The sequence below is a fragment of the Apus apus genome, chromosome 8 (genome assembly GCF_020740795.1).
Source record: "Apus apus isolate bApuApu2 chromosome 8, bApuApu2.pri.cur, whole genome shotgun sequence".
NCBI lineage: Eukaryota > Metazoa > Chordata > Aves > Apodiformes > Apodidae > Apus > Apus apus.
Genome location: NC_067289.1, coordinates 1,544,057 through 1,565,510, shown reverse-complemented (window position 1 = coordinate 1,565,510; position 21,454 = coordinate 1,544,057). Strand labels below are relative to the sequence as shown.

Below are 21,454 nucleotides of genomic sequence, written 5' to 3'. Positions count from 1 at the left end.
CACCCCACAGAAATAAAAAGGCTGCACCACAGCCCAATTCTTCATCAAATTAAAACAATCAGCCCCTTGAAACCACAGACTGATACTAGCCTTTAATGCAAGGACTAAACTAACAGGTCCTAAAAAGAGATTAGCTTTCCCTGCAAACATTGTGCTTCTGTCCATCACAGACACACCAAAGCCTCCTGCAGCATTGAAGAAGGGGTTCAGGAACACCTGCACAGCTCTCTTGCCAGAATTCAAGAGGCTTTAGACAAGAAAAGCTAGCTGGCCTTGAAAACCACAGGCACCATCCTGTTATGCACCACACATGATTCAGCTGCTCCTGAGACCCTTCCCAAAGTTTGAGAAGTTCAGCATACTCCTCATTCCTGGCAGAAGTAAGAGTAAGCAACACCTATTCCACTCCCCTGTCAAAACTGCATACTTTGATCCAACTCCACATTAACTTTCAGGATTCTTTTGTAAATTACGTAGGAAACAATAACCAGAACTGTAAGAGCAATCCTTGGTGGGGAAGAAGGTGCCACCAGCAGCCCTGGTACAGGAGGCAGGGATGACTGCCAGCAGGAGCTGTTTGTTTTCTGGGTCCCCCCAGAGCAATTCACCCCTCGCTGCTCACAACCCTCTCTGCTGTCTGGACCTTCATGTTCTCATTCACGTACTCACTGGCAAGTCACATATTCTGGAACAGTCACTTGCAGTGGCAACCTCAGGAAAATAACCTCAAAAGGACAGCTGTGAATGGGTCTTGGAATTATATACTCAACTTAAAAGAGTAACAGTTGCATGGTGGTACTGGAAACAAACATGGAAAACTTGCATTGGAGAAAAACAGTTCACAACTACAGAAGCTGAATAATTTCTGTTGAATATGCCTTAAAAACCACTGCCCAAGGAATAACAAAACCAAGTCCTGCAAAAGGAACTCTCAATAGCTCAACTCAGCACACACTTTTTGGTCTTTCACCAACAACACTGGGAGTCTTGCCACCACTGTAATTTCATTTTAGCCCTGTTCTCTCCTTATCTTCTCTAATTCCACATTCCCAATTAGAGAAAGCTTGTGAAGTCAAGGTTAGGCTACATTCAGAGGCTCTATTTGGCCAACAGAAAGGAGGAGGATGATACAGCAATATTCTTGCACAAGAAAGTACCACTTTGCAACCTCTGTAGCCTTGCACCAGCCCTGTATTAACCATTTATTTACAGAGTAATTTCCAAGTCAAGCACCCTCCTGGAGGCAATGTGTCACCAGTGGCCATGACAGGCACAGAACTGCAGTAAATCTATTCATGCCCTTACACCAGTAGCAGAAGGGAATTCCACCAGTGTCCTGAAGGCTCTAGCTGCACTCTCACATTCCCCATCCCTGGCAGTGTTGAAGGGCAGGTTGGATGGGGCTTGGAGCAGCCTGGGCTGGTGGGAGGTGTCCCTGCCTGTGCAGGGGGTTGGATCTGGATGATCTCCCTGATCCCTTCCAACCCAAACAAATAATTAAAAAATAAAATCAATTTTTAAAAATTCCTTCCAGTGCAGGCATTTGAGCAGCCTAAAGAAGAGGAGCACGTGCACAACGTGTTACAGGCCACAGCACAAAAAACTTCCTAGAAATTTGGAACATACCACATAGGGATATAGTTTAATTCCTAATCAGCACACTGCTGAGGACAATGTTCATCAAGCAGTTAGTAAGGCCTCCCAACAGTAAGGAAGGATAAAAACCAGAGTAAATATACATACCTTTTAGCAGGTTTATTAGACAAACTTTTGAGTTTATCCTTTTTTAGATATTAAAAATATAAATATTTGCCCTTGCTTACAAGGAAAATACATGGTGGCTCAATGAAATCAATGAAAAATACTCCAAAAGTCAGGAATTAAAATTTTTACCACTGTTGTAAGCCAGGAATGGTGCATGTAAATACACCAAGGTTTGTTTTCTTGCTTAGAAAACCAAGCAGTGTAAGTTGATAGTACAGATTAAACAATAATTACAGACTTGAGAGAATCAAAGAACACATAAAACCGTAAAGATGGTATTTGATCACGTTACAGCTTTGAACACAATCCACATACACAGAAAACAGCACATAAAATTGGAGAGATGCTTGTAGAAAAACCAGAGTCACAGAGGCCCAGGTTGGAAGGGACCTCAAGGATCATCTGGGTCACTTTTTTGGGCAAAAACGAGGCAAGATGGCCCAGCATCCTGAACTGCCCAATCCTGAAAGTGTCCCACGTTGGGAAATCTGCTACTTCCCTGGGGAGATTATTTCAATGGTTGATTATTCTCATTGTAAAATTTTTCCTCTTGTGTGCAATAGGAATCTCCCCAGGAGTAACTTGCACCCATTACCTCCTCTTCATGTGACTCCTTGTAAAAAAGGGAGTCTCCACCCTCTTTGCAGCCACTCTTTAAGTACTGAAATATGGTGACAGGGTCTCCCCTGAGCCTTTATTCCACAAGACAGGAGATGCCTGAAGTTGGCAGAATGTCATTGGAATAAATGATTGCATTTCACATGAAAATAAACAGCCTTCTAAGGACAGACTTCAAAGCACCAGCTGATAGCTGCTAGCAGAAGTGGGAACTGTAAGTATTCTAGATGAGAAGGGGCTTCTGGGGCCACAGGACCTTGTCCACCAGCTGAATTTAGCTCTTTCTGCACTTCATTTGCCACCACCTTTTACAGTGTTCTACTTTAACACTTGCTTTCCAGATGCAATCTGAAAGATTGCATGCATCTACAAGCCATGACAGAAGACAGCCTGGTGAACCATAGATTTAAGCTCTTAAAAATGCCTAAGTGCACTTGCCCACTTGGTAAAAACTGTTCATGCAAATAGAACAAATACAAAACCCAAAAGTAAATACTACAGAAACCATAGAAACTGGAAACAGGATTATACAATACACCTGCTGGTTGGCTTCCCCCCCCCACTTTAACATAATCATTGTGGGCCCAAGGCATTTTTCAATCTAGTATTTCTCATCCTAACAAACTATCAGCAGAATCCTGAGGTTCTGGATTCAAACACCAAGCCTTGCAGATGGATTTTGTTTAAAGAACTGAACAAACAAAACATTATTTGCTTCAAAATTCCTTTGCTTGTGCTGAAAGCTGAGCTGTACTGAGATCAACGGGACTCTTAGCACTGTTTTCAACAGAGCCAGAATTTCATTTCCTGTGTCCACCTGTTAAAGATGCTGCTCTAGCCACTGGAACACAGTTTTGCACTCTCACAGTCCCACCTACAGTTCAAAATAAAATGTTCTGTGCAAAATAAATACTTCGAGGGAAGTAACAGCATGAAACTGGCAGCTGGGGCTGATTTCTTTAGAGAGTAAACTTTGTCCCCAGCCTGGCTGCTCTGCCTGGGTTCATGTTCCTGTAGATCCCCAGGCCTTGAAGCCCTGGGAAGTTCCTCTCCCTACTCAGCAAGGTGGGAGGGTTTGTTATTTTAACTGTTGGCTGATAACAGCTTATCAGCAAGTTTTCAAAGGTTAAACACATTTGCATGGCAAAAATGCAAAGAAAGCACAAGGAAAATGTTGAATTACTGTTCCTTCTCCTGCTGCTGTGGGTCCCTCCAGCAAGGACCAGAGCAATTCATACGACCTGCAGTGCAGGCCAGCAAAGAAAGTTAAACCAAAACCTCTGCTTGGAGAAACCATAACTGAAAGTGGTTTTGGAAGTCAGTGAGAAAGCAACAAAAGCACATTCTTTCAAAGCAGGAGCTTGCTTTGCCTGCTACATTCCCACTGTCTGCCACACAGGAAGGAAAAGCTAACCCAAAATCTTTAAGTTCGGTCCTTAAATACAAGGCAATTTTATTGCTGTTGCCAAATTTATCACTGTCCCCACAGCTCCATGACAACTCACTGCAAAACAAAATTACATCTTCAATTTGGGCCTGCTATGTTTTTTTTTATTTCCTTCCCAAGCATGCTACTGAACTGCAAGGGCTGCTACAACTTTAAACCAGGAAAGAAACCCAGAGCTACAGACTCATTACTAATTCATCCTGGCTGAAGCTGCATACCAGCAGCTGCTGCCTCTCTCAATTAACAGCAAATATTGAGCAGTATTGTCATTCACGGGTGTTTGCTGCCTGCTGCCCTGTCCCCTGTCACATTTTCAAAGCCTTCTGGCACCATTTAAAGTATCAACATTAAGAAAGGGAGCTTAGTTTAACTCCTTCTTCATCAGCAGAGATCACAGGGAAGAGCTTTATTCACTTCAAACATTCACGAGGTGTTGGCAACAGCAGAAGCCCTAAGATGCAAGGTGCCACCAAAACAGGACCTGTAATGCAGGGGCCCACAGGGTGCTTGGCTTCTGCAGAGGTCTGAGCACAAGTGTGAAAAATGATGGGAGTATCTCCAGCTGAGCAGCTCTCCTCATAGACAAATGCCAAAAAGATGACACAATAGAGAAGAAAAAAGGAGGAGACTGCACATTCAGCCTGCGTGGCTGAAGATTTTAAAATAAATAAGAAAAAAAAGGAAAAAAAAAAATATATATACACAGTGGGGAGATCAGGCTGGTGCTGTGAGTCCTGATGACCCCACTCTGCACAGGGAGGTCAAACGAGCCCACATGTGCTCCTTGCCCTCCTGGCCCCCCAGCCCCAGCCACACTTCCCTGGGGACTGAAGAGGTTTAAAGCCAAGGGTTGTGCCAACACCACGATCAGATCAAGCACCTACAGAGGATGCATTTCTCCCACCACACCTCCACGGGCACTTCAGTGCCCTACTTGCTCTGTGGCGTCGAGTCTGCTGGAAGCCACTGATGGACAAAGGACTGTACATCTTCTGTGTCTCGTTCACATGAGGTGTTCCCAGCAAACCAGCAGGCAGCAGCAGCTCAGGGGCTCTCCCACCAGCTGACTGCCAACTGGGCCAGGGCCAAGGTGTAGACACCAGCAACCTGGAGGAGGGAGGGGATGCTGAGCCAGCCGAATTAGGCTGCAAGGTGCACTCTGGCAATTTAGATACTACGTGAAAAGATCAAGCAGCTTCTGTGCTGCATTTATTGCAGCAAAAGCTAGAATGATGCCATTCAAGATGATACTGAAACGGGAAGAGTTTGGTTGTCTCTGGGGTACTGGTCCCAGCCCTTCTGCAGAGGCAACTGTGCTACAAGCGTGGGAGCTCCAAGGAGTGATGCCCTGTAGGACACATCAAAGACATGAGGGAATGGCTTTGCAAACTGGGCAGGTAGAAGGAGGCTCAGGATCCAGCCACAACTCTCTTGAGCCTCTGCCAGCATGTTCTTCCTGGTTCAGCTCATTGGGCTGCAAGTGCCCTCATTTTCTCAGGTCCCCTCTATCTGTATCCTGTGCAACTCTAATATCCAGCCTGGTTTGTTAGGACTCATTCCCTCAAGATTCCTCCACCACCTTTGTGCTGATAGTGTCTGAGGTATTCAGATATATTAGGTGATGTGACTAATACCTGCCATCTGTTCATTGTTACCTTCTCTCTCTCTCTCCTCTCCTGAAGAGGAATCATCACTGAAGTGCTTGTTATACTCGATCTATTTTAGGAGCGTGGGCTTTTAGCATCCATGTAGTACAGTTTTGAGCTAAAAAAAGTTAAACCAAAGAAGTAAATCATGCTCTTGCAGGGCAGATTGAGCATTTGCAATATCCCTTAGGTGCTGTAAAAGTCTCTGGCTAGGCTCAGAAACCACCCTCTCTTCTGGAGAAGTTACCTTCACCCCCAGCACACCCAAGCAACAGAACCACTGCCCAGGTTTCACTCCAAGCTTCAGGTCACAGAGAAGACTGCAGAGGAGATCCAGGCTCAGCACTAGTGAGGCTGCAGGAAGGACATTGAGCTACTAGAGTGTGTCCAGAGAAGGCCAATGGAGCTGGGGAAGGGTTTGGAGCATCTGTCTGATGAGGAGCAGCTGAGGGAGCTGGGGATGTTCAGCCTGGAGAAAAGGAGGCAGAGGGGAGACCTTGTGGCTCTGCAACTGCCTGAGAGGAGGTTGGAAAGAGCTGGGGATAGGGCTCTTCAGTGAAGTTACAAGTGACAGGACAAAAGGGAATGGCCTCAAGTTGTGCCAGGGAGGTTTAGATTGGATGTTGGGGAAGAATTTATTCAATAAAAGGGTTGTCAGGCCCTGGCACAGGCTGCCCAGGGCAGGGATGGAGTGACCATCCCTGGAGGGGTTTAAGAGTCATACAGACACAGTACGTGGGGATATAGTTTAGTTCTGGACTTGTCAGTGTCTGGTTAGTGGTTGGACTCGGTGATCTTCAAGGTCTTTTCCAACCAAGGTGATTCTGTGATTCTGTTCAATTAATAAGGAGCTCCTGCTCAATTACACCCCCTCCACATCGGCTGCTGAAAGCAGAATAAGGTACAAATAACAGGAGCCAGATCTCTGCCCATCAGACTGGGATGAAACCTTCCAGCTCACAGGGAACATTAAGCATTACTTACACCAACAGCTGCTCCCCATAAGCAATGATTAAGGAAAAAAACAAACTGGACACACAAAGGAAAGATGGGCTGGAAGGGAGAGGGGCCAGTGGAAGACAGTTTTGCTGTATTTCTTGCAGGGGCTGTGTCAAAGTGCAAAATAAAAGCTCCTCACACTGTAGGAGGCTGAAAGACCTGAGGTGGGTCAGCTGACAAGCCTCTGGCCACATAGATGTTTCATTTGAGCAAAGCAGATTTGTAGTAAGCCTAGTTGTGCTGGTGCTGAACTGCACACTCCTGTTTTGGCTGCTAAATGACACAAAAGTGGAAATGTAAGTATAAAAATAAAATAGGAGAAAAGGAGCAGGGAGATGTTCATTGCTGGCACTACACACAGAGCTCTGAAGCAGGCACCTCAATTTCACAGCTCTGACAGTTCGACAGTGCTGGGGACGTCACCTGAGAACAGGAGCTGCTGCTTAGAAAACAGCAAGTGCTGCAAATCTCTGATGAAAGGCAGCATGTTGCCTGCTCAGAAACCTGGGAAACTGTAGGACCAGAGAACCAAGATGCATCTTGAAATAATGAACCAAACAAACCTGCAGAGTCCTGGGAGCAGAAAAGGGACTCATCTCAAACAGTTCCTCATGCAAAACTGTCCCTAAAAGAAGGGCTGATTTTCTCTCTGTGCCATCTCCCTTGCAAAAAAAACCCAAAAAACCTATTAACAAGGATCACTCCTTCTCCATAATTTCCTTGAATTATTCCCATCCCATTCTAAATTATAAGCTCAGACTGGTTAAATAATTTCGAGGGGACCCAAGTTGCTAACAAGTGCTTCTTCCTGCCTAAAATGCAAGAAGAGCCTAAAAGATTAATTAATGCATTTCACGACCCCTCTAACATGTTCCCCTTAGTTCTTCTTCCCTTTCCTGCTCTTCATCTCCCTCAGACTGTTACCTGATCACCATCATGTTTCTTCCCCCTCCACCTTCAGAGAGGAGCCTGTTTCTTTTCCCTATTTATCTTTCTCACCTCAAACTTAATTCTTTTTCCTGCTTCTATGTCCACTTGTTGAAATTCAAACAACTACCTCCCTCCTCTGCCATCTCCACCAGCACATCTAGTTTTCCCTCCCTGTCTCAAATCCTCAAGAGAAAAGTGGCTTCACTAAAATCAAACACAAAGGTTCAATCAGAAGTAGATTTCACTCCAAGCAGCATTAACTGTATTTTGTTAGAATGATATCCCTTGCCCCAAGCCAGCTGTCCCCATGTGCTGAATGGACAAACATCAAATAAAGCAGGAAAGCCCTTTGCTCAGCTTTCCTCACTCCCAGTATGAGAGCCTCATATATCTGAACACTCTGGCAGGCTAAGAAACAGCACACAACAAATGCCACAGAGCCTACTGCAACCTGCCCAGCCTCTGGAAAACAAATCAATGAGTATAGGTTCTCTCTTTTAAAAGTATGAAGAGAATTTAAGTACATGCACTACTACTATTCTCATCTTTTGCACTCTCCTCAAAGCTGGGAACAGAGTTCAGAAAGTGGCCACGAAATTCAGGAACAGTTCCAACAAGTCGTTTCCTTGTCTCCTGAGGCAGTGAAAAAACATGAAGAAATAGAGAGCCACAGCACAGCCGCAATTAACCGACAAGGACACCATTAATGTTGCAAGCTCACCCCCAGCAGAAGCCTCTTTTGCACTGCAATTAGCTTCTGGCAGCACCTCAGGCTCTTCCACACACACCTCACCTAGGAAGCTGTCAGCCCTGAGACAGCTGGACCTCAGTTTTCACTGCTGGCTGCTTTGAATCCCCAGCTTCCCAGAAACTGGTGCCACGCAGGATTTCTCCTTGCAGAACAGCAACCTTTGCAGGTCTCTGGAGAAAGGGGCCAAATCCAACACTGAAAAGATATAGATGACTCCCACAGTGCTGGCGTGCCACCCTACTCGAGTGACAGAAAACATTAAATATTTACAATGACACATTATGATACGATTCTACTGTAATTGTCCTCTCCTGTGACACAGTCATTCTGCTTTCTCTTATGAGAAACTGTCTCTGAACACAAGATGGATGGCACTGAGGAAGCTAAGCAGTTGTCCCTGTCTGACAGAGGCTGCAGCAGGGGGAACACTGCAAGGAAGCAGCTCCTGGACAGACACAGGAGCCTTGGTCTAGCCACACTTTGTGACACTGAAACTCCCTCCTTACCCATCAATGTGACCATGGTTACCCCCCAGATCATGACCACCTGCCAAAGAAGAAACAGATCCATTAAGGAGCTTGGGCCATAGCTATGCAAAACCTTCTGCAGTGTTGCTTGGGCAACCAGTAAAGCTACCACCACCAGAGCTGTACTTCACATCTTGCTTCCCACTGAAGAGCCAAAAGGAAGCCTCCCTACAATCTCCAGCTGACAACAGCAGCAGTAGCTTCATTCTTCCAAGACAGAACTGGCTGTAAATATTGGCTGGAAACGTTTATTCCCACTGGGGACAGGTAACTGCCTTTAATTGTTGGCAGCAGTTGGCGGCCAGGGGAGTCTCCCTTGTGCCAAACAGCAGACAAAACAAAAAATTACTGCACCTCACAGACACAGCAATACCTGAACCTCCAGTGAGGGCCCCTTGAAGGAGCCACTGCCCTTGGGTTTAGGCTGAAGGAAATAGGCTGAAAGCAAAAAAACATGTTTTAGAAAAGCTACACTCAACTCCTAAAGCTACTTAAAAGCAAAACTGCTGAAAAGGTGCTCTGATGTCACAGATTCAAGTGTGAGGAAATGCCTTGTAAGGGTATGTGATCCAACCACCAGAGGGGAATGGCAGGCCTGCAGACCTACACCTGCACAGCCAGCCCAGTCAAGACCTTTTTATCAGTTTTACAACAGTGATAAAGTTCACTCCACAAACACAATCCCCAGCTTGCTAGAAATGTATTCCTGACTGAGCACAGTTAAGAAAACGCACATCATGAACAGAAAATACAAGTCAGACAATGCTGTGTGTGCAAGCTGAGTTGCAAACCTGAAGGTCAAAGCTCCATGCTGACATGGATTTAACATGAAGACCAAAAAAACCAGTAAAAGGCCCATCCAGGAAGAAGGCTGAAAAACGCCTCAGGACACCTCACAAAGACTACCCCGAGGTTTCCATGGGAAGGAGATTTCTGGCTGGGATATAAATATCATATAATCCTTGACAAACTGTCCTGCTCACCTGCTGAAGCACTAGCAGCCAACTGCTAGCCATGAGATAGGAAGAAGACAAGCTGAATTTCTAACCCAGCTGCAGAGATGGCAATAGCAGAGAGCAATGGACTTTGATATCAAGGCCTTTGCCACTGCAGCTTCAGTACATATTCTCTTGCTCCAGGCAATCACTTGATCTCACATGATTCCCAGAAAGACCAAATTCTACTTCAGAGATTGAACGAAGCTCAGGAAATATTTTCTCTCAAGAAACATCTTGAAAACATGAAGCAATCAGAATGATGCAGCTCTTTTTCCCCTGCTAAGTGCCCCAGGTGACAAAAGTAATCAAGATAAAGGCACAAAATAAGACTTTGACTGTAGATGGTTAGTGCCTAATCCAGGTACGATTTTTCTAGCTTGGCTTTTGTGAATATAATCATCTCAGATGATATAAAAGGCAATTTTCTTTTGCAGATCAGAAGTGCTCATGGAGAAGAAAAGAACACTTAATGCTCACTTCTGCCTCCCCGTTGGGCTTGCCTGGGATCTTCTTGTGTAAGAAACAGGTTGATCAAACTTCTCCCTTCCCATATGCTTCATGGGGAGGCATCACAGAAAGAGCCTCATTGCTCTCAGTACTTTGAGAGCAAACCTGTTGTACAGGTAATGCAGGGCAGGATATGTATTTTAATCTGAGAACCACAGAAACTGACCTTGATACTGAAAAATGTAGCGCAGGGTGAGTGAGAGAGGGGTCTTGAGTGAGGAGACCCAAGTGTAAGAGCTGTTTCTCATGCTCCAGACAGATCATCAGTTCAGAACAAGGAAACACAGGCAGTGGGAGTCTGTTCCCTAGGCCCTGTAATGCCTCCTGCAATCCTGAACACACTGGGACATCTTTTTCTTCTGGTAAGACCATGACATAGAAAATCCCTAAAAAGGGCTGAGGGAAGGACTAAACGAGCAAACAAGTTGCTCAGGACTCATACATTCAAATCCTATTTGTCAAAGGGAATGACTGAATGATGGAAGGAGGCATGGTGGCTTCTGAAGATGACAGCTGGGTTCCTCACCCTTCTTTGTGTGGAACCTGACAGACCATCAGCCTGCACGGGTAAGAGACAAGAGGAGCTAGCCATGGACGGATTGCTGCTGATCACCCCTGAGGCCATGCCAGGATTTAGTCTTTTTTCAAATTCATAGCTTCAAATACCAGCCAGATGGCTGATGAGAGAATAAAGATAAACCACTGTCAGAAATTAATCCTGAAGATAAATCCTGAAGCGAAACACTGAGTTCCTTGCAAAGAAGAGTTGAGCAGAACATCTTTTCCTCTGCTGAAGAGCCCCAGCACTTCTTGTCACAGGCTGTACATTGACTGTTGACTTGGATTAGAAGGCTGACAGCCAAGAAGCACAATGGTGGCTACTGAGCAAGCAGCCTTTGCACAGGCAGCTGCACAGGGCTGTGGGCTGACACCTGCCCTCCTACAGTACACCCTTTCCTTCCTTCCAGTTGTCTTGTTACACTCACAGCCCAAAGAGAGACTGGAAATTCTGCTTACTAAGTCCCAGTAAGTCACTACAGGTTACTGCAATCAGAAAGTTCAAGACACCTCTCAGACAAGCCCACCTTGCAAGCTCAGGCCCTGAACATGGTGCTCAGAAATGTCACCTCTCTTGAAGCATCATAATCAAGTGTATCAAAGACATGACAGGAGAAAAACATAACACCTTAGGAAAAGGAGGTGAGAAAGGTACATTAAAAAGTACTTGCTGTCACTCCTTCAAACACTTAAGTCTCAGCTGGAGAGTGAAAGGAGTTTACTAGAGTTTCTCAGCTGTTGGTCCTTCCCTGCTCCCAGCACCAGGAAAGCAAAACAATGGGATCCCCATGGGTCTCCTGCACAGAGGGATTCAGTGGCACTAGGCTGGGGAAAAATGACTCATAATGGCTCAAGCATCAGGCCTGCTAGCAGCAAAGCAGCCTTTCTTGCCACACATGCAGGTCAAAGAAAATCACATATTCCTTTGACCTGCACCTTTTACTGCAAACACTCCTATAATCTACTTACATGCTCTGGCAACATTAGCCTATTTTCTGTTTGCACTGGAAACTGCTGCGCACTCTTCTGTTCTCCCTTCTGGCACATTTGTGTACTTTTCCCTCTCACTAGCAAGAGTGAGAGCTGACACTTCCCTCACCCTTTTTTTCCCCCTTATTTCCACTGCTCTAATAGTTTTTGACTTAACTGGGACAAGGAAAATTATTCTGGGCTTCTCTGTCCTAGCAGTTAGGCTATTCTCTATTAACCATCCAGAGCACTGAAAAAATCATATTGAAGCCCCAGGCAACCATTCTAACACTCCCTTAAATTCATGGTTTAATAAAATTGCCCATTTTTACTGGACATGTCTATAGCCGTATATATATACACACACACACACACACACGTACTTTCTTTTAGCATAAAAATACTTCAGGGTTAATAAAATTAAGAAAAATCTCTGCTACACATAGCAAAGTTCATTTAACAGCATTCATACTGACAGGTTCCAATAAACTAACTTCCATCAAACATTAAAACACAGCTACTGCACAGACAAGATGCTTTTCTCCTATCTTTCTAAGCAATGTGAAGAAGCTTTTATAATCCTTAAAAACAGAAGTTGCAGTAAATACTACATACTAATACAATGTAGAATTGCATCCACTAACAGGCATGCAGCTGAAGGGTCTTCCAAAAGCTGGCTACACTGCTGCTCCCTTGGCCTGCTTTAATCTAGGCTAGCACATCCAGTCACCCAAAAACAGAGGGGAGGGATTTTTAACTCAGCAGCTCTCAAACTCTGGCCTTAATTAGGTACCATCCAAGATCAACATCATTTTGCCAATGTTAATTTTTTAAGGGATGCAAAGTGTTTCCTGACGCTGGAAACAGAGAGTGCTGGTTGAAGGCTTGTATCAGAACAGGCCAGAGCAAATAAAGATAGCAGTGTAATAATGTTTTAGATCAATCAGCAAGGGCAAGCACAGCTGTCTAGAAAATACACAGCAGAGCAGCAAGGATGTGCCAAAGCATAAGCAGGAATTCTGTTAGACCTGAAATTACACAGACTGAGAATACAATGTTCTCTGCTACCACTGCAAACCTCTGTCAGGCAAACATTAAAGCATCCCCTTAACAGCCACCTCCCGAGAACACAACCAGTTTAAAAGCACACAGCTCAGCTCTTCAAATACAACCAAAACACTACGGAGTAGCAGCACAGGCACTGTTTGGTTTTGGGTGTTGAACTATGCACACTCAGATCTTACTTCGTGAATTACAGCTACAATGGACAAAGCAAATGCCTGATCCTCTTGGTGCACCTGCCTCTCTCCCCACTCCCCCACCACCAGCACAGGAACAGACCCACAGGTTTAGGTCCCCACCACCAGCAGGCTTCAGTTTGTGTGCAGAGTCAAGAACTAATGAAACAGCCCCCAGCAACCTGAGCTGTCACACTCACCTTCTCCTCGACAAGACCCCTTTAGGAGAAGGAATTTGTAGTGACAAAGACCAGGTCAGCACAACTGAAACACAGAGAAGGACTGGCAACTAAACCCAGCTAAATCACAGTAAAACTCACTGGTCCATCCACTGCATCAGCAAGTGGGTTTTGTTCTGGCATTTTTTCAGGGGGGGCATGGTGGTTTTGTTGCTTGGTTGGTTTGTTTGTTTAATCTCAGCACTATCATGTTTTGTGCTGTTGACAGGAGTCCTTAACCACTTCCACTGAGAACTATGAGCCTCTTGCAAAAAAAGGTACCCAACTGCATTTGCAAAGGTACGTACACAGTGATAAAGATGTGTCAAACCCTCTGGTTTAGTCCAAAAGCCTTTTTTTTCACCCAGATAGGTGTAGCACCACCAGGACGGAGCTCCAGCCGGCAGCAGCCCTGTCCACACAGGCTCCAGAGCTCCCACCCAGGGCCTCCACCTCACAGCCTCTGTGACAGAGAGCTTCAAAGAGAGGAAGAAAAACTCAAAGCCAAGTAACACCTTGGTAGATGAAACAGCAGCTGAGGTTGCCTGCACTTCCTTCCCAGGCTGTGACTTTCATTGGAGCATCCTGGAGTGCATTAATAACAATTTGAGGAAGAGTAATATCGACTCCATTTATTTTACAAGACCTTTCTCTGCCCTCATCTTCACTGACTACACATGTCAGAGAAAGGTCAAAAAAGCTTAATTTTCCTCTGCCCTGAACAAAAAGGCACGAAGAACAACCAGTATATTCAGCTTATTTCATTTTCACTGTGGCTTAAGGAAGAACAGAAGGAATTTACTATCATCGAATTGATGCCAGCATAATCTGGCTGCTCTTATCAAGGTTGCATAAATTAAAAAGGTAAAACCAGAGGTCCACTTTGCTTGAGATTAAAAAGATGCATCAACTCAAGGCCAGTGTTTAGATTTCAAAGAAAAAGGAAAAAAAAATTGTGGTACCAGACAGAGCTGAGCACCTTTCTGAACACAGCTAATCCAAAATACCAGGTCATGCAAAACTCATACACCAGAGAATGGGAACCAAGTGTAAAAGTTTACCAGGGACCTCATCAGTAATATTATACTTCTTCACTTGGGACCACTGAGCATTCATTATTTTAATAGAAATTTAATTCTGTTTCAGGGTGGCAAGTACAAGGTGCTTGAGAAGTACTATCTTCTTATTTATCTAATAAGGCAACAGGCAGACAAGTAACACTGTCAAATTACAATGAATCAAACACTGCAGCTTTCATACTGATCAGTATCTAATCATTATTGTTAGATCATAATGTAACTAAACAATTTTAAATATATCCACAAAATGTTTAAAGGTAGGACAAATACACCATAAAAATGGAATTGTTTTACTCAGGAAGCTGCAAAAAAACCACCACAGGAATCTGGAGTGATACCTCCTTTTTCTCTCCAATGTCAGAAAAGGTTCTAAGAGTTTATTGTCTTAACTAAACGACAATTTAATGAGCTCTGCTTATCAAAACTGATATTCTTAATAGCAGATCTTAATGAAAGAAAGGCATGCTGTGGCTTGCAGTCTGGACACTTACTCTCTCACTGAACTGGGCTGCTGACTCCTCCTGGCATAGCGAGTCCCAGATCTGGAATTCCTGAAGTTTTGTTCATGGGAAGTTAATTGCAGGGCAAAAATTGCAGTCTAAAAGAGCTCTACAAACAGCAAGTCTCAGGCTGATGATGTTAGTACAGCCTCCTTTACCACCAAGAGAATCTTACCCATTATTACCAGGTGGTAATAATACCCATCTGGTTGAAGCAAAACAAATGGTTCCCAACACAGCAAAGGAAACAACCAAAAAAGTCCACCTCCCTCTAGCAGCCAAGCTGCCAAACCCACTGCTGTAACATTGACAACAGCCATAACTTCCATGTGGGGTTGGCCCTGATGGATCTTCCTCTAGAGAACCTGGTGTGTCTCAGGCTGCTGACACTCCTTGTACCACGGCTGAGCTGCATCAATCGTGCTTTCACTTTTGATGTGAAACCCTTAGGTTCTCCAGCAAACAGAGAGCACCCATGATGAGCTGGACTTCTTGAAACATCTCTAGAGATGGCTGGAAGAGCTCCCATTGGCAGAAGGGGTCAAGCAATGCTCTGAAGAGAGCACCAGTAAGAGCAAAGAAGCACCTAAAAGTTGACACAGTTTGCCAGTTTACACAGGCAAATTTTTCTCCTGACGAGACAAGAATTCAATGCAGCAACACTGCGGTGTTCTCAAACCCCCTAAGACCCCAAGTGATGTACCAGGGACAGACAGGCAAGGGAGAGGAGCTAGCAGGGACCACCAGGCCTAGCCAAGGTCTTGCACTTCAGAGTAAAAGCCTGTTACAGCCTAATCCATATGAAAAATGGACACGAACTGGGATCTTCAGCAAGAACAGGTCATTACCCAGTACCTGAAGCAGAGGAGCAGCCAGTCGTACAGTACCTGGCTGGGCCAGTGGATAAGGTGCCCTATTCCCTGCCTAGCAGAGCTTCCCAGTGAACACAGATACTTGAGGCACCCTGTCTCCCCATCTCTTCCAGGAGACAGTAACATCCCTGTGGCTGCAGCGGCTGCCGGAGCAGCACGGAGCTCCAGCCCCACAGCCCTGCCTGCTGCAGCAGCCGGCCTGGGAAGGAGCAGGAACTGCTGCCAGCTCCTGCTCCTGCCTCAGCTCTGAGCACACCCTGCTCCCAGGGGAGGCCAGGGCTGCTTCCCCCAGTGCCCTGTCCTGCAGGAGGGATGCAGGCAGGGCAGGCACCAGACCCAGCTCGCAGGCCATCTGGCAACCCACCACGCTGCTCTGATCAAGAGCAGGCTTTGAGCCAAGAACTGGTACCAACTGTTTTACTGGAAAACATCTCCAAATATTTGCCAGCTACAGCTGAAAATACATCCTCTAACGAGGCAGGAGCAGCTCCTAGCTCCCATGGAGGTCTCTCTCTCCAGCTGCAACGCTGTGCTGACAAAACCTGCCAGGGCTGTGGCAGCAGCTAGGAAATTTGGAAGTCACCAGGAAGCAAGAACAAGGAGCAAGTGCTCAGGGCAGACAGCAGCAGGAATGTCAGCACTGCCTGAGACTGACTTAGTGACTCACACAGAGGAGGATCCAGCCATTTAGGCCAACCAGCCAGGATGTGAACAGGTAATAGAAGAGCTTATGAAATCACTGGGACCTCAGCTCTTCTTGACCCCAAAGAACAAAGAAGCCTTTTAGCAGCAAAATAGCCTCTTTTCACTCTCTCTCTCTTTACCCTGTTGCACAATCTTTCTCCACGGATTAAAGCTTCACTTTTCAGAACATGTGAAAGCAGAAGAAAGGAGAGCAGAAGGAAGAAGAGGTATTTCTGTTTATCCACATCAACAGAAAAGTACAGACTACGCCAGAATAAATATTTCCAAGTGACATTCCCTAGTTTTCAAGATCTTTTTGGCAAAAGGGTTCACAGATAACATCTTTGCCTTCAAAACATCCTTCAACCACACATGAACAGCATGTGGTGTAACTGTGACTTCTGCAATCACCCAAACATTCCAAGAACTTTTTAACATTGGAAATTGTTGTAGAGAAAGTTATTTGTGCAGAATTCATAGACTGAAGTGAAAATATCCTGCCCTCAAAAAACCAGCAAAGATTATACACACACATAACCACTCTCAGCCTCTTTACATATAAGGAACTCATGATGTAAAAGAAACTGTGGTCCTCCAAGATCTACAAGCATGTTTTGAACCTTTCATCTGCCAATATAGTACAGTTAAAAATTGTTATTATTTCCATGTATATGGAAAACACTTGACTTGGAGATCTGAGAGCACATCCTACTTTTCTGTAGCATTAGTTTAGCTTCCACATTATTAGGCAGAAAGTGTGAAGCATCAATAGCAAGTCCCTGTCTAAAGCCTTCCAGGAATTCTCAGTGTCTAACTACATCTAACAAAAGAAACTCAAAAGCCAGTTCACTCCGCTGACAAAAAAGGATATTGAGTTGACCCCAGTTTGTACTGTTGAGCACTTTAGTGTTACTTTTCTCCACACACAGCTCTAAGCAACACCCAGGGCAACACACTTACAATTAATGAAAACTTAATCAGAAACAAAGCTGCTGATTCAGGAACATGGGCCCAGTGCCACAAATCACCTTCATTCAGGGCTAATTTTCACAGAATCATATCATAGAATCACAGACTAGTTTGGGTCGGAAGGGACCTTCAAGATCATCCAGACCCAACCCCCTGCATGGGCAGGGACACCTCCCACCAGCCCAGGCTGCTCCAAGCCCCATCCAACCTGCCCTTCAACACTGCCAGGGATGGGGCAGCCACAGCTTCCCTGGGCAACCTGGGCCAGGCTCTCACCACTCTCACACTGAGGAATTTCTTCTAGTATCTCATCTAAATCCACACTCTCCCAGTTTAAAGCCATTCCCCCTTGTCCTATCACTACATGCCCATAATTTTCCATACAAAAATCCCATGACTTTCATGTACATAAACTTACTCATACATGTTCTAAAAACATTCCACAGCTCAGTCTATTGAATCCAAAGAGGACACTTGCAAAACACAGGCAATAATCAATAGTCTCTGGTTTTATTTCAACACTGAGTGCAGAACTTGTGACATTTCTCATTCTCATCTTGTAACATCTCCCATTTTGAGTTGTGTTATTACAGGATTTTAAACCAATCCTGTCACTGCCCTAAGGGGCCGAGCACAAACATAACAAAAATATCACAAACTCAACAAAATGTAATTTTCATTTAATTTCATTCAAGCATTATGTTCTTTATTTTGGGAAACCAATTTACCATCCTTAACAGCAAGCACTCCTCTTCAGCTACTCTGAATGCTGATAACAACATTTGAGGTACAACTGGAACAGGACTTGAAAACATCTTACCTAATGTAATACATTCACCAAACTGAACAAAAGTTTGTCTTACAAACCTCACTTTCTCATCCTGCAAAGAAAACACCTGCTCTGCCTCTACTCACAACAAATACCCATCTTCCAAATAGTTTTACCTCTTTCACTAAGAACTCTAGCTCTTTCAAGAACTTCCAAATTAATGATAATTAATTGGTATGGTGGAAAATATTACCTACTTCCTACATATTTCTCCCAGTGATAAAAATACATATTTTCCCAATCCTGGGATCTACCAACCCAGAGGGGCAGCTGCAGCCTGTGCTGAAATGAGGACACATCTGTCTTTGGGAAGACTGATGGTCAAGGTTCAGACCTTGGGCAGATCATCTGTCACATACAAAACCCACTCACCTTCAAGACATGTCAGTTTCCAGTAGAAAAGTGTGAATAGGCTCATTTTTGGAAGATGTAACAGTCCATCAGTTTGTTGTCATTTGCTCTCTTTGCTCTTCCTCTCACAAACTGGTATTCTGGAGATATAAAAAGAACTTCAATTTAAACCACAGCACCCTCAGATAACAGCTACTGTGCTACATAAACATGCCATCTTTCCTGCTTTTTACTAGGCACTAGGCTGAAAAGTCACCTGAAACCAACCAGATGGGCCCAGTCACTTCATTACTATGTTGTCCCAACCCAAAGAAGGTGGGTAAGGGCTTCTTTCTTCACCCTCCCAGCATACACATTTCCTATTTACTTTACAGCAGCAGATTGAGAATTCATCCTAAAGATTGAGGATGGAGAAGTGACTTATTTAAAGTCACACTGGTGCCAGAACTGAGAATTACCCTGTGTTATCAAGAGTCCCTTTTCACCTTGTCTGCTAGACTCCACATACATTCACTACACTTTGGTTTATCTCAGAAGCACAAACGCTGAACTTTTCTGCTGAATCTTGCCAAGGTCCCCTCAATAATAGTTTAACTTCCATTATCTCATTAGAGACATTTGGTTCAAACTGTGCAGCACAACCAGAGCACGTCTTACCCTGCTAGGGGTTCTGAGGAGGGTAACATTTGATACAAGCTTGGAAAATAAGGCTGAAAAGGCAGAACAAAAGCACTGGGATTGTAAATGAGCAAATGCCACATTAGAAACAAATTTACTAGGAGGCCCATCTTGCAGCCAAAGCAATTAGATCACAAGCAAGAACCATCTCAGGTAGATAAATGGTGTGTTGTGAGATTAACCAAGGTCATGTTCTTTCCTGTCCAGCTTTTAAAAAAATTCCTCCCCTGAAAACTTAACCCTAGGGCTCCATCCAAATTAAGAATTCATTGTTGATGTACATCAGTACAAACTATATCAAAGCTTGTCAAGTGCTGACATCCCAGGGAAAGGCCACATGCCTTCTAAGTGAGAGAAATCAGCATTCAGGAGCCACCCAGACTGTGCCTGCTGCTGCTGGGTGTTCAGAGATAACAGTCAACTCATTAAAACCCAACATTAAAAGTTTATTAAATATGCAAACATTAATGGAATTGGACTAGCAGCTACTTAAGCAGATAAAATTTCAACACAGCATGTCCTGCAGTTCTGGCTATCAATATTCTGCCCTTCTGGAAGCATCCATGCAAGAATCACAACACAACTCCAGGCAGTGAAACCCTCCACCCCTTCCAGATTACTCAGGTCACACTCTCAAGATTCCCACTAGCCAGGAAGTCTAGGAAAACACAGCTGCTTCCTAATAATTACAGCTCAGGATATATTGTCCATCTTCACTTTCACACTGAACTGCCTGAGATGCTTAGTGTCCCCACGATTTCCCCCCCTTTGGCCACACCTGCAGGGCCAGTCCCACACCTCTTTGCAGGCTCACAGGGAAGAGGTGTTTTGCATTTATCCCAAATGCACAGTTCTTGTCAACTTGCTGCTGGAGTTTCAAACTGTAAAGAGAGATTGGATCAGAGTGTCCTACAGACAACAGAGATTAAAGAATCCCAGCCATTTAAAAGCAACTCTGCTCTAACTTCAGGTAATTCTATGCATGCATAAAGTGTGTATAAAGAGCTCTGCTTGGAGGTGCCCTTTCACATCTGTCTAAAAACCAGCCTCAGAGTCCTCCCTGCACACAGCAATCTCAGTACATCTTGCTCCACAAAATGCAGTTTCATTCCTGGATGACTCTGCAAAGCCCCAGTGCGTGGTGAGTATCACAGCAAACCTCCAGGTTCATGCTGTAGAGTGACATCAGACTTGGAAGTGTTCTTCACTAATACTATCAGCATAATCTGAGCTAGCCCGGGGGGAAAGGAGGACAAGGAATATCTCGCATCACACAAAGCATAAACAAGCTCCTAAGAGTCTCTAATGCACTTCCAAGTGACTCTGGCCTTGCTCTCTGAATAGTAGCCTCAAAGAACAGCTGGAAGGTTTAATCCTCTAGCTATGCAAAAAGAAAAGTCTTCTGTCAGCACACAAGGGTGGTACAGCACCTCTACCTTGGAGAGATGAGGTTTCAGAAAAAAAAGCCTGAAATGAAACCTCAGGGAGCAGCCTGGGAAAGCATGACTCACCAGGAAAGAAAAAGTGTGACTCACCAGGAAGGAAAAGCATGGCTTACCAGGAAAGAGGAGAAATTAAGGAGTATGAAGCACGGTGACCTCCAAAGAAAACACTAGGCACAAAGAAGGGAAACTGGCCACTTGGCTGAGCAGGTTCTTTACTACCATCCTTCCTGGTACTGATGACAGTCTCATCCTGGAGAAGAGTGGGGCTGTTGTGTCAACATCCACTCAGCCCCCAGCCTGTGCATGCAACACAAACACGAAGTTAGGGTTTTCTTTAGGTCCTGGTATCACATGGGCCTCCCCCAAAGCAGGCAGAAGGTTCAAGGACACCTTGGCCAGCAAATAATCAACAAAATCACCCATCCATCATCTGATGCAACACAAGGCATCATGTGCTGCAGAACCCTGAGAAGCAGCCAACCTGGGGTCAGACACACAACAGCCTCCCAACTCCAGGAATCAGGGAGACAGGGCTTAGGTTTAGATCTTTGGAAAGAGAACTGGCTGGACACTGTACCTTGAGAAATACAAATAACCCATCAGAACAACACTCTACTTGTAAGTGAATGAGGAAGGTCTGAGTACTGTGTCACCTGTGTGGCATCATAACCTTCACTTCAGAAGATACACAGAGAGAGAAGTCCTCACAGCAATCCTACGACTAAACCACCTTCTAAACATTCTCATTCCTGCATTCACACCACAAACGTCAGCACTCAGGTTGTTATAAGGAGAACAGGTAGAAAACAAATGATACTAAGGAAAACTCAGATACCAATCTGCTACCCACTGAGGTCCACAGCACCACCAGCATGAG

At 44.7% G+C, this 21,454-nt stretch overlaps 1 protein-coding gene across 3 annotated transcripts in view; it reads right to left on the bottom strand.

Annotated features, from left to right (window-relative positions):
* The window catches only part of MAP3K13 (mitogen-activated protein kinase kinase kinase 13), a 79,891-nt gene that overhangs the window by 52,952 nt on the left and 5,485 nt on the right, over nt 1-21,454 (bottom strand). For all 3 annotated transcript variants that reach the window (XM_051625918.1, XM_051625917.1, XM_051625920.1), the window contains exon 2: nt 18,476-18,594. The gene's annotated coding sequence lies outside the window, so the exon portion shown is untranslated. The remainder of the gene's footprint in view (nt 1-18,475; nt 18,595-21,454) is intronic.